The following is a 12,076-nucleotide window of genomic DNA, read 5'->3' on the forward strand; positions in this document are numbered from 1 at the left end:
ACAAAAGCAAACACATCAAAAGTTCCATGAAGTAAAACAACAATGGACAAGAGTGAGTTTAGAGATTTGGTCCTTCTAATCCATCTTCATCATTAAGGTTCATTTACTCCAATTTTGCATAAGGAAAGTCCTAGAATCTAAGTCCAATTCTCTATTCTTTTCATAGGGAAAATCCTAGAAACTAAGTCCATTTCTTTGCATTTGGTCCACAACAATCAAAACAAAAACATAAGCACAAAATTATATACACAATTATGTGCTCAAGTGAGAAAAAGGCAAATGGAATTAACATAAACATGTGCTCAAGTGAGCAAAGAGAAAAGCAAATGGATAATATGTGCAAGAATAGTAAATTGCATAAAAGTAAAGGGCAAAAAGTAAATGTTAATTGTTAATGGTTAGTGTTAGTAGTTAGTGTGCCATAAGGCAAATTTAGCGCTGTGTTAAGCAATCGTAATTGGACTTATGTAGAAGTCACAACTATCTGAGGCCGGTCAATAATAATGTAGGCAACAACATAAGTTATAAGCCTTGATTAGTGAATCAAGTTCCAACAACTTGCCATGCCAAAAAGAAAAAAGAGAATTGATCTTGTATTGGTTTAAGCCTTTTGCATGATTTAGGAAATAACCTATCCTTAATGCAAAGTTATTCACTTGATCAATTGATCAAGATGAATTAGATTTGAATCAAGGAATATTAAGTCTTCCTAATCAATGCTAACTTATCAACCTTCCACTCATTGATCAAAAAAAGAAAGAAGAAGAAGAAGAAGGAGATGGAGAATGGATGAAGAAAGGATAAGGAAATGGAAAGATCAAAATGCATTAAATGAAATAAGATGTACCAATCCATATGTATTGACCAAATGACATTGAAAGTCAAAGTCAAACAATAAGAAATCAGAAATGAGATGAAGATTGGAAATCAAACAATAAGCAAAATATTTTTGGCATTTTTAATATTAAAATAAACTTGAATTAAAAATAAAAGAAATGTCAAACTTCAAAATCACTTCAAATCAACCTTGAAAGGTCCAAGCAATTTATCCCAAGTTCAACAAGGTCAAACAAAGTTTGACAAAAAATCTCAGCATTTTTAAAAGTCAGAAACTATTTTTAATCAATTAAAAATGAATAAAAATAACCTAATTGAACTAAAATCTCAAATAAATCTCAAATCAATTTAAAAATTGATGAGAATATTTTTTATGGATCCATCATCATTCAAATAGGTTAGCAAAATATTTTTGTATTTTTTGAACATCAAAAACTATTTAAAATGAATTAAAAACAACCGGAAAAGAGAAAATTCACAAAAAATATCAAATGACAAAATAAAAATTATTAAAAATCAGAAATGAAAACTAGAATTTATTTGGAGACTAATGCAATTAGTCCCATAATTTTTGGATTAAAAATGAGAGAGATATTGATTTTTGAAAATAATTGGAATTAAAAGAAATAAAGAAAATAGAAATCAGAAATTAGAAATGGCAAAAAACGAGAGCCCTTGGATCCGAGCTCATTAATTGAGCTGGCAGATCCAAGCATCCAGAGGCGCGCGTCCAACGTGTTCCACAGTCAATGCAACCACACGTGGTATTTAAATAAGTCATAAGTTTGGACAGCCAGAATTAGATCTGGAAATAGAAACGGACGGCCACGATTGGATCTGGAGTTGGGACGGTGGCCAGCGCCACCGTCTTCTCCGGCTAGCTCCGGTGAGAGCTCAAATTTGCAGAAGAGCAAATGTGCGCCAAAACATGCGATCCAGGCATCAATCGAAAGAGGAAGTGATGTACATCACTCCTATACCATTCACTTACACTCTAGATTTCTATAAATGGAGAAATCAGAGATGGAAGTATGATGGTGTTCATCATGAACTTCATGTTTTTACAAAATTGAAAGCACAAATCAAATGTCTCTATTGAGAGGACTTCAGCCAAACCAAGGAACTCAAGAAATAAGCAAGGATCAAAGAGTTTCGAAGAGAAAAAGTTCTGATATCCACCTTTGAAATGCAGGTATGGAGAGCACGATCTTCACAACCAAAGCTTGCAATGAGATCTAGTGATGAAGAGGAAGCAAGGCTGAGGAATTATAGGTCTGAAAATCAACCAAGGAAGTTGAAATTCAGATCTGAATTTTTTAGAAGAAAATTGAAATTCCTTTAGTAATGGCTATGGAGAGATTTATGCAGCATAACAGGTTGAATCAGGGATCCCTTTTGAATGGAATGAGGTCTCTATTTATAGAGTGAGTGGCAAGGAAATCATAATCCAATCCGTGTGCATGAACATGGACAATCCTTGCATGGGCTTGCATGATCATGCACAAGGCCCAAAAACAATGCCAATTGCAAGCTGAACTCAGTCTGGAATGAAATGGACGTGTAGTTTGCTTTGAATTTGCTTGTGCATCAAGATTTCAACATGAATTCCACAATTGAACCTAAACATTCACCTCTTCGAAAATTCCAATTAGAAAATTCAAACATAAGCATGTGGGTAATGGTTGGAAAGGTATTTGTATAAGGAACAAATGTTATTTTGGACAAAGACTCAGTTGAAGTGTGGAAATTAGTGAATTTTGAGTTTAAAGTGTGGTGTGCAAAAAATGTCAATGCAAGGTTTCCAAATTTGGCCCATGTTCAAGCCCTTCTGTTTTGATGATGCAAGCTTCAAATGAAAAAATCTCCAACATCAAAGTTGTAGATGTTTTCAAGACAATCAAAATGGACTTAAATTGTTCATCATTTGAATTTTGGATGAAATAGTTATGGGCACTTGAAGTTGGAGTTTTTTGCCTTTTAATGCATTTGGCCCAAAAGGACCTATAATGTCTTGCATTATCACATGTATTTACTTTGAGATTTTGAAATTTTGTTCAACATAACATTTGAAGCAGACATATTAATCTTTCCAATGCATTTGATCCCACCTCAAAATAATAAACAATGAATGAGTTATGTCCTTGGGAAGTTGACCCAAAATTAGGGTTTCAGTCAAAATGACATCTAATGTATTGGAATGGGAGATGGCCTTCCAAGCTTAAAATCAATTTTTGATGAACATGAAAGTTGTTTATATTGTCCTTAGCAACACTGTTTCTTTTGGAACCATCTCCATTTGACCAACACATAAAAAGTTAGGTCTCAGTGCATTTCAAAATAGTCAGATGAATTGACTGATCAACTTCTCAAGTCCATGACTCATATCTTGATGAATTGATGATTGAGTACACTCAAATAAGTTCTAATATGGATGAAATTATGAATTAAAGAACTTCCCTTGATTGCATTTGATCATGGGCTGAGGTTGCTTCATGAGCAAGGCATTGTGGTGCATAGATGAATTAGGGTTTCTTTGGGGAACCAACCTCAAATCCTTTGACTTGCTTTGATCAAAATGATGAATTGAGATACTATGGAGGCATATTTGATGGATGAGAGCTTTGGGAACCATTACCATGCTTGCTATCATCTTCTCTTGGCCATATCTCTATACAAAGGATCTTCTTGAAGCTTTGGACATTGTGATTGCTCAAGCTACAAACAAAAGATGTTAGTGACATATTTTTGTGCTTTTGGTTAGTGAACAAAATAAGAAAAGCAATGATATACAATTCAAGCATGCTTGTTGATCTCAAATCACTCTCAAGAAGTCTCATCCCAAGGGTAAAGGGAACCAAGATGCTAGTGATCCTTGAGGCAATGCAAATGCAATGTTATGATGCCATGAGGGATCTTAGGGACAAAATTAGGGTCTTACAGATGCCCCTATTTAAGGTCATTCTAGCCGAAGAAGTGAAGGTTAAAGTCTTTGTCTCGACGGGGTAGAATGGGCTTAAATAATAACAAAGAGATGAATTTTGGTCCCTAAGAGACCTCATGATGCAGATGTATGTATGCAACTGGTAAAACTCTGTGGGGATAGGCGTCCACAAAAGAAAAGAAATCCGGGGAAACTAAAAATCCCAAAGGAGTAATACACTCACTAAGGAGACAGAGACTCTGGGGGAGTAAAGGGTGAAAATGCGTGAGCAGGTCACGACTTGAGACTTGCTGAGATACACGGAGAGAATCCATGAAATAAATCAATGGAAGAACTCGAGCCGACTCGAAAATGCATGTATTGGGGAATATGCCAATACATCCAAAAATTATCTGCAATGGATACTTCGGATGAAAATCCGGACTCAGGTGGGGATGCCCACTAAGGACTCAACTGAGGAAGATCCCAACAGAAACTCCTGGGGAAGCAACGGGATGAGGTATTATCGGTTACTAGGTAATAAGCTCAAAGAGACGTGTGATATGAACACCGGTATAAGGGTGAGAGAATAACATGCTCGGGAAGAATGAGTATCTAAGACCGGTATAAGGGTGAGTGATATCAATCAACCAAACCATCTGAGGAAGACCTAAAAGGTATATTTCAACTCAGGAAAATCTGACTCCACAGGGGACATAAGTCATAATAGAGAGAAGAAGGAAGGAACACCAGGGATGCCGGTTACTGGGCATATAATAGGTGACCAACCAAAGCGTGAATTAGGGAATACTCCCAAAACACTCATCATCCGAAAAGAGGGCAAAAAGCAAACTCGATTATGGGATGGACATTCGATTCCAAAACAGGGATGCGAATCTTATTCAACTGGGGAAGAACAAAAGGCTTCGACCGAAGAGTGCATGAGATATATTATCTATTACCGTCAGAACATAGATAATATACTCGTATGGAAGATTATCCACAACCGGTTACTGGGTTAACAAAGGATAAATCGACCGACAAAGAGAAAGGCATCGGGACACCGAAACTAGGTATATAATGATGTCCAAACAAGGAGAGCAACAAACATTACCGGTAACCGGTACATGAAAGATGACTTGTTGGGGATAAACTGCCTAATCAGAGCAATTATCCAAAAGAACAAGGGAATATCACCACCGAATATTGGATAATGATAACCGTCAAGGAGGGGATTACATCTACCGGATACTGGGTAGAAAACCATGGAAGAGTAACCGTCATCGATTAGGATGAACAAGAAGGTTAACTCTGCAAGGGGAAAAAGGGTTTACAACTACCGGTATAAGGGTAGAAAACCACAGACTCCGTTGGGGATAAGATGAACGATTACTGATTACTGAGCAATTATTCATTTATACCACAAGGAACCAAAGGAAACAGTCACAAGAGGCCAAATTAGGATCAAACCAAAGAGGCACACTGAATCAAGACTCGTCCTAGTGAGGATATAACTCAATAGGGAAACCCATCCCAATATATGTGTTGGGAGGAAACGAAAACAACCGTTGTCCACGAGGATATAACTCAGTGGGGAATGCGGAAGGAAAGATAAACACTTTCTGCTTAATGGGCTGACTCTACATTGAGGGATCAGACACCGACATTTGCTTGGGGAATGTATTACCAACTAGCAGAGGATAACAAACACAGATATATGGCAAAGAATGCAACATGAATATCCGACTGTTTGAAAATTAAATGCACACATGCATGATTTATGTATGATGAATGCTGACAGACAGACATTTCTAACACGAACAGTTTCAAAGAATAAGCACACAAACATCCGGTACTACATCCCAAGAGAGAAAACCAGGTTCACCGGAGAGTATCCAATCCGCCGGGGATCAGAGATACCAGGAAGCAACAAAAACTCTGCAGGGGATGAATCATCGGTCAATCTGGCTGGGGACCGGAGTTATTGCACAAATAAAATCTGCCACATAAGCCAATCTACTGGGGAATCCATCCGAGGAGGTAAAGGTATTCTGGGGGTCAACCACCAAATACCGTACCAACCAAGGAGATCACATCGGCTGAGGAGGAAAGGCCGCTACTCCGTTAAAGAGGAGAGTAGTGAATATCTCAACAAGCGTTCCACTCAGCAGGATAAACCACAAAAAGGCTCCGGAGGAAGAAGGTACAGTCATGCCAAGAATATGAACAAAAGTCTTACCGTGTTGGAGATCATACCATCATTGGGAGAGCACTGAGGATCTTCTAAGTATCTTTTCGTCGTTGTGAATGTTCACTTTGTTTAAAAACAGGTTATGAAAAATTTGTTTTTTCAAAACAATGATATTTTCTCAATTAAAAGCATGCAAAACATTTGTCGAATATAAACAAATAAGAGTGCAAACAGTTGGATAAAAGGCTCAAGTTTATTTGATGGAATGGTAGTCTGCAAATGGCAAGACTCCATAGATCTATACAAATTTGAAATTGGTGATATATATTGGAAAAGGGCTACATTGAACATAATGACCATTTCTCCACCAATTCTGAATCCGATGTATTCGAAGCTTCGGTTGATGACGAATGAGCAAGAATCTCCGACGGATGACAGTTGTAGAACAAAGTCTTGTCAGAATGCAGTTACTTGCCAAATCCCTAATTTTTGCCTAGATTGCCCCAGAATGAGGTACTCAATCTAGCGGGATACAAATAGTCATTTTTTGTGTCTCTAACTTTTTCCTGGACCGACCTTTCGGGTTTTCAATCCACCGAGACGCTCATTTTTGCCTAAGCTGCCCTTTCGGGTTTTCAACTTAGCGAGCTATTCTATTTTTATTTTTAGGCGAAGTATTTCTTGACTGCATCTGAATTCACAGGACGAGTGAAATCCTCCTCATCCATAGTTGTAAGCATCAAAGCACCGCCTGAAAAGGCTCTCTTAACAACATATGGACCTTCATAGTTTGGAGTCCACTTGCCCCTGGAATCGGGCGCGAAAGACAAGACTTTCTTGAGCACAAGGTCACCTTCTCGGAACACACGAGGCTTGACCTTTTTATCAAAAGCTTTCTTTATTCTGCTGATATAACTGACCATGGCACATGGCAGTCAATATCTTTTCTTCAATCAAATTCAGCTGGTCATAACGACTCTGAACCCATTCAGCATCAGTCAACTTAGCCTCCATCAAGACTCTCATTGATGGGATCTCCACCTCTACTAGGAGTACAACCTCCATGCCATAAACAAGAGAGAAAGGGGTTGCCCCTGTTGAAGTGCGGATAGACATACGATATCCATGTAAAGCAAATGGCAACATCTCATGTCAATCCTTATACGTGACAACCATCTTTTGGATAATCTTCTTGATATTCTTATTAGTAGCTTCAACAGCCCCATTCATCTTGGGTCTATAAGGAGAAGAATTATGATGGGCGATCTTGAACTCACTACACAACTCTTTCATCATTTTGTTGTTTAAGTTAGATCCATTATCAGTAATGATCTTATCTGGCACACCATAACGGCATATAAGCTGATTCTTGATAAACTTCATGACCACCTGCCTGGTCACATTTGCATACGATGCCGCTTCAACCCACTTGGTGAAGTAATCGATTGCTACGAGAATAAATCTGTGTCCATTAGACGCTTTCGGCTCTATCATGCCAATCATGTCAATTCCCCACATGGAGAAAGGCCATGGTGATGAAATCACATTCAGAAGTGTCGGGGGAATATGAATCTTATCCGCGTAAATCTGACACTTATGGCATTTCTTCACATATTTGCAACAGTCAGACTCCATTGTCAGCCAATAGTAGCCTGCTCTCAACATCTTTCTAGCCATGGCATGTCCATTGGAATGAGTGCCAAATGAACCCTCATGGACTTCAGTCATCAACAAGTCTGCTTCGTGTCTATCCACGCATCTGAGCAGCACCATGTCAAAATTTCTTTTGCAGAGTACCTCTACCATTAAGGTAAAAACTTCCTGATAATCTCCTCAGAGTCTTCCTATCTTTCACAGATGCCCCAGGCGGATAAATCTGGTCCTGAAGGAAGCACTTGATATCATGATACCATGGCTTATCATCTTTCACCTCTTCAACTGCAAATACATGAGCTGGTCTATCCAAGCGCATCACAGTGATATTGGGGACTTCATTCCAAAGTTTTACCACAATCATCGAAGCCAGCGTAGCAAGAGCATCCGCTCGATTCTCATCTCGAGGAATATGATGGAAGTCAACCTCAGTAAAGAACGTTGAAATCCTCCCCGCATAATCCCTATATGGAATGAGACCGGGCTGATTCGTTTCCCATTCGCCCTTAATCTGATTGACAACGAGGGCCGAATCACCATAAACATCAAGATGCTTGATCCTAAGATCAATGCATTCCTCCAATCCCATAATGCAGGCCTCATACTCAGCCATATTATTTGTGCATTTGAAAGTTAACCTTGCTGTAAAAGGAATATGTGTGCCCTGAGGAGTAATAATCACTGCCCCAATACCATTTCCATACTGATTTACAGCGCCATCAAACACCATACTGCATCTGGAACCAGGCTCTGGCCCTTCATCGAGTGTAGGCTCATCACAATCTTTCATTTTCAAATACAGGATCTCCTCATATGGGAAGTCATACTAAAATGATTGATAATCTTCAATCGGCTGATGTGCCAAGTGGTCAGCCAAGATACTACCTTTAATAGCCTTCTAAGCTCGATACTCAATGTCATACTCAGATAACAACATCTGTCAACAAGAAATCCTCCCTGTTAAAGCAGGCTTCTTGAAGATGTACCTGATTGGGTCCATTCTGGATATCAACCAGGTCGTATGATTTATCATATACTGGCGTAAGCGCTTAGCAGCCCAAGCCAAAGCGCAACATGTCTTCTCAAGCATCGAGTATCGAGACTCACATTCTGTGAACTTCTTGCTCAGGTAGTAAATAGCATATTCCATCTTTCCTGATTCGTCTTGCTGACCAAGGACACAACCCATTGAGTCTTCAAGAACAGTCAGATACATAATCAAAGGTCTCCCTTCCACAGGCGGAGACAGAATCGGGGGTTCGGACAGATACTTTTTAATACTGTCAAAAGCTTTCTGGTAATCCTCGGTCCAATCATGGTTCTGATCTTTCCGGAGGAGCTTGAATATCGGCGCACATGTGGCAGTCATGTGGGATATGAATCTGGAAATATAATTCAAGCGGCCAAGAAAACCTCGGACTTGCTTCTCAGTTTTGGGCGCAGGCATCTCTTGTATTGCTTTGACCTTTGCAGGATTAACCTCAATACCTCTTTCACTGACGATAAAGCCCAATAACTTGCCGGAACGGACTCCAAATGTACACTTGTTGGGATTCAGACGAAGCTTGTACTTCCTCAAACGCTGAAAAAGCTTCAACAATTGCTCTACATGTTCAACTTCCTTTCTTGACTTAGCAATCATATCATCAACATACACCTCAATCTCCTTGTGCATCATATCATGGAACAAGGTGGTCATAGCTTGTTGATACATGGCTCCGGCGTTCTTCAAACCGAAGGGCATCACTCGATAACAGAATGTTCCCCAAGGTGTGATGAATATTGTCTTCTCCATATCCTTGGGTGCCATCTTGATCTAGTTATATCCGGAAAATCCATCCATAAATGAAAAGACATTGAATTTAGCTGTATTGTCTACCAACATATCAATGTGTGGTAGAGGAAAATCATCTTTCGGACTAGCTTTATTCAAGTCTCTATAGTCCATACACATCCGGACTTTTCCATCTTTGTTAGGCACGGGAACGATATTGGCCACCCATTGAGGATATGTAGAAGTCACCAGAAACCCTGCATCAGTTTGCTTCTGAACCTCCTCTTTGATCTTCACTGCCATATCGGGATGAGTTCTTTTGAGCTTCTGCTTCACAGGCACGCACTCAGGCTTCAAAGGTAAGAAATGTTGCACAATGTCAGTATCTAGACCGGGCATGTCTTCATATGACCATGCAAAGACATCAACATATTCTCGTAGCAATTCAATCAACCCCTTCTTAACAGACTCTTCTAGGAGTGCCCCAATCTTCACTTCTCGCACACAATCCTCAGACCCCAAGTTGACCGTTTCCAGATTCTCAAGATGCGGCTGAATGATCTTCTCTTCATGCTCAAGTAAACGGGTGATCTCATTAGGAATCTCTTCAACATCATCCTCTTCCGCTTCAAATACAGGAAATTCAAAATTGGGAGATGGTGTTGGATCATTATGTTCAATGGGTTTGATCAACCTACATAACGATTTTGGATATGAAAAGCTTTAGAATTCAAACAAGGCAATCATTATGCAGATGAAAAGATTGATTTTATTCTATTTTTAAGGTTTTATGTGATCACCAATTTCATGCAAAAAGCAAAAAGGGAAAATAATTGGAAAAACAAACATTTAACATGAATTTATTGAATGAAAATATCAGTGTATTAATGCGCAAACAATGTCATCACTCCTCCTTTTGGCATGGGAGGAGGGTTTTTAAACACAATGAACATTACTTTGACTTATGGATTACTGTTGGAATATCCACAGCGACCCAATCATTGCAGATTCCCCCAGGGATGACGAAGTTGCCAGAATCCTCTTCGTCCTCTTCCAGAATGGCAGCAGCTTCCTCGCCTTGACTGGTGTGGATGAATCCTCCACTCTTAAACAGCCCTTGCGCGTTGAACACCCCAGAAGAAAAGCCTATGCCAGCCCGAGACTTGTTGTCTTCTAGCTCAATCATCTTTCCTAAACCAGCAGTTGCACCACACTCAATGGCCAACTTTGCATCTTTATAGGAAGCAAATGAAGGAGTTTTCTTCTCAATAGGCTCAACAATAGACAAAGCTTGGAAAGGAGTTCCAACTTCATCTTCAGCATCTATATATGAGAAAGAAGACAAATGGCTAACCAGGAGAGCCTTTTCTCCCCCTACCACCACCAGCTTCTTATTCTTCACGAATTTCAGTTTCTGGTGTAGGGTGGATGTCACGGCGCCCGCCTCATGAATCCATGGTCTGCCTAAGAGACAACTATACGATGGGTGAATGTCCATGACCTGGAAGGTGATCTGGAAATCACTCGGTCCGATCTTGATTGGGAGATCAACTTCCCCAATCACAGTTTTGCGAGACCCATCGAAAGCCTTCACAACAATTCCACTCTGCCTCATGGGAGGCCCTTGATATGACAGTTTCGAAAGAGTGGTTTTTGGAAATACGTTCAATGATGACCCAGTGTCCACCAGCACATTGGACATGGCGTCATCTTTGCAACCCGTAGATATATGTAATGCCAAGTTGTGGTCTCTTCCCTCCTCGGGGAGATCAGAGTCACAGAAACCCAAGTTGTTACAAGCAGTAATGTTTGCAACAATGCTATCGAATTGTTCTATCGTGACATCATGATCTACATATGCCACATCCAAAACCTTCTGCAGAGCCTCTCGGTGTGGTTCTGAATTCAACAGCAAGGATAACACCGATATTTTGGATGGTGTTTGTAGAAGCTGGTCTACAACATTGTACTCGCTTTTCTTGATGAGCCTCAGCATCTCATCACAGTCTTCTTTCACATTGTCGCTTGGGCTAACAGAAGAATGAGTTATCAATGTAGAGGAGGGCTTAACAACAGGTGCCGGATTCGGAGTGCTCACAGCATCCCCAATCGGGCGCTCAACAGAATCAGCATTAGCCTGGGGCTTTGAAGGTGTTGAAAACACACGACCACTGCGGGTCAAACCACTAACATCTGCAATGTTAACAACAGAGGAAGATGGTAAGGACACTTCTTTCCCATTTTCTACCGCAACAGTATTGTAGCGATAGGGAATCGCCTTTTCGGAAGAGTATGGTACTGGTCCGGCCGGCTTGATGGTTAATGCGGGAGAAACCTTCTGCTTGCTACCATCATACCTGCTGATAACAGGCTCGGGGATCCGAAACACTGGAGAAATCACATTGACTTCGGGCTCATCTTCGTCAACATTTCTATTCTGAAGGATCTCAATGACTCCTTCATCCAGCATTTCCGGAACATCTTTGCGCACCTGGAGACAACCTCTTTGATTAACAGAACAAACTCGGCATCTATCATGGTCATGCTCATAATGACTATACTCACACAGCAAACGATGCATCTCGACCAGAGATTGTCGAGTATGACTGACATACTTGACTTTGTACTTGCCATGGCAGCCCTGGACCATGTTGATAGATTTCCCATGCTCGGGGAATGAGTTCTTCTTCACATTAGGGCC

Source organism: Lathyrus oleraceus, chromosome 5 (genome assembly GCF_024323335.1).
Source record: "Lathyrus oleraceus cultivar Zhongwan6 chromosome 5, CAAS_Psat_ZW6_1.0, whole genome shotgun sequence".
Taxonomy (NCBI): domain Eukaryota; kingdom Viridiplantae; phylum Streptophyta; class Magnoliopsida; order Fabales; family Fabaceae; genus Lathyrus; species Lathyrus oleraceus.